At 43.3% G+C, this 2450-nt stretch overlaps 1 non-coding gene across 1 annotated transcript; it reads right to left on the bottom strand.

Moving 5' to 3' along the window:
* Positions 1-1334: 1334 nt before the first annotated feature.
* On the bottom strand, positions 1335-1441 carry LOC118976027 (U6 spliceosomal RNA). Its single transcript, XR_005064180.1, has one exon. It is a non-coding gene; the product is annotated as a U6 spliceosomal RNA (small nuclear RNA).
* Between the last annotated feature and the right edge of the window lie 1009 nt (positions 1442-2450).

A 2450-nucleotide genomic window follows, 5' to 3' on the forward strand; every position in this document is an offset into this window, starting at 1 on the left:
TATCAGGTCCTAATTCCTGGAAACCGTGTTATCTTAAATGGCAAAGGCTTTGTAGGTGTAATTAAGTTCAAGACCTTGAGAAAGGGAGATTGCACTAGATTATCTGGGTATGCTCTAAACGCAATCACAACCATCCTTATAAGAGAGGCAGAGGCAGATTTGAAGATCAACAGAGGAAGAGAAGGCATGACCTCAGAATTTCTGAAAGCGCTTCTACCCCATACTTGGAGCTGCAGCAGACTCCTCCATAGAAAGCACTTCTTCCCAGCATGCTGGAGACTCCAGCAATCACTCCCCTCCCCACTCCTATCCACAAGGGAGGCATGCTCAAGGTCACCACTATCAAACTAATGAGGATAACTTTGAGGACATTCACAAAGGCCTCAGTCTTCTACCAGTCACTGTAGCCAGTTGTGGGAAAGTGCCTGCATTGTGGACCAGGCCCCAGTGTCCTAAAACAATAAGTCAGAGCAGGAGTTGATTTGCAGAAAACAATGATAGGCTATTTAGCTTGATCAGTCTTCCTACTCAAAACAACTAAAAATGCTAGACAAAATATATTTTTAATCTTCTTAAGTGTATCTATTTTTTTTAAATGTATCCGCATTATTGTTGTTTTTTAAGATTTTTTATGTATGTATCTTTAGAGGGGAAGGGCAGGAGAGGGGAGAGAAGTATCAATATATGGTTGCCTCTAGTGTGTGCCCTGCTGGGAACTGGCCTGCAACCCAGGCATGTGCCCTGACTGGGAATCGAACCGCGATCTCCTCGTTCGCAGGCCCTCGCTGAGCCACACCAGCCAGGGCTTAACTGTATCTATTAATGAACAAAAGTAAAGAAAGTTCAGATCAAAAAACTAAGAGAAGACACATAAAGAGAGAATAAACACAACACCAATGTTGGCTTTTGATTTGAGGGAATCTGCTAATCAATGTGCACTTGAACTTCAGTATTTATAGCCTCAAAAAACATATGCATTAGAAAGATATAAAGTCGTGGGCCCATATAATGTAGAGAATCTAATAAAAGGCACTTTCTTCATTAAGCTGAGATCCTAAATAGCAATACTACCAATTTAAGGGTGAAGGAGAAAATCCCTCCTCAGGACAAAGTAAAACTGTCTTGAACTTTGGTACTGGAGGGAAGGGGGAAGAATCACCCCTGAAGAATTATAACTACAAACCATCCATCATGAAAGTTTGCAGCTAAACTCACATTGTCTAGATGGTCCAAAAAACCTTGAGCCAAAAATTAAGTTCAAGGCAGCCGTGGATTCTGAGTGCCACCCAGCACCTGACAAAAGCAAACATACATCCTTTCTGGAGAAATATATTTTTAATATGAAACACTTCACAAATTTGCATGTCACCCTTACGCGGGAACCATGCTAATCTTCTCTGTATCATCCAAGTTTTAGTATATGTACTGAAAAAGCAAGCACTGGAGAAATCTTTATGTCAGGCCTTATGGAATCACCAGAGTTACTACAAAAAGCAGCAATGCATTGTCCCAAATCACTAAATACACAAGAAAACAAAGCATCATTTGCAATAACCAGTAGAAACAAAAAGGCAAAAAAACCTCACAAAGACTTTAGATATCATAATATAAAATACGTGTGCTAAATATAACTTTAAAATAAAAGAGATTTCGACTTCCAGCCAAGATGGAGGTGTAGGTGGAAATACTGTACCTCTTCGCACAACCAAATTTAAGAACAACAAAGATTTAGAAACAAAAACACAACCAAAACAGACAGAAAATTGAACTGTAAGAAAGTCCGACAACAAACCATTCATCCAGACCGGTAAGAGGGGCAGAGTCCACGGCAGGCGGAGAGGGGTCACGGCAGGGAAAAGCAGTGGCTGCCAGACCAACCCAGGCATGCAGTCTGTGGCTGGCAGATCCCAGGTGTGGGGTGGCAACAGGCAGACCCAGTGAAGGTGCAAGGCAGCTGGCTGACCATGGTCACACATTCACGTGCAGATAAACCAGATGAAAAAATGGAGTGAGACAGACCATGCAACGCAGGGCTCCAGCACCAGGAAATAAAGCCTAAAAGCACAGATTGAAAAAACTTTTGGGGGTCGAGGTGCTGGGAGAGGCTCCCAGCCTCACAGGAGAGTTCATTGGAGAGACCCACAGTGTCCTGGAATGTACACAAGCCCACCCATCTGGGAACCAGCACCAGAAGGGCCCAATTTGCTTGTGGGAAGTGGCAGAGGGGACAGAAATCCAAGAGAGAGTGGAACAAACACCATTTCTCCTTCTCTGATCCCACCCCCAGTCACAACCCAGTGACTAGATTGACCCGCTCTGGTGAACACCTAAGCTTTTGCCCCTCATACGTAACGGGTACAAACAGACCAAAACATTATGGCTCAAGCAGAAGAACAGCTCAAAGCCCCAAAGCCAATACTTCTAAGCCATAAAGATATAGCCAACCTATT

Source organism: Sturnira hondurensis, unplaced genomic scaffold (assembly GCF_014824575.4).
Source record: "Sturnira hondurensis isolate 20B ecotype Veracruz unplaced genomic scaffold, ASM1482457v3 Scaffold0020601, whole genome shotgun sequence".
In the NCBI taxonomy this organism is placed as follows: Eukaryota; Metazoa; Chordata; class Mammalia; order Chiroptera; family Phyllostomidae; genus Sturnira; species Sturnira hondurensis.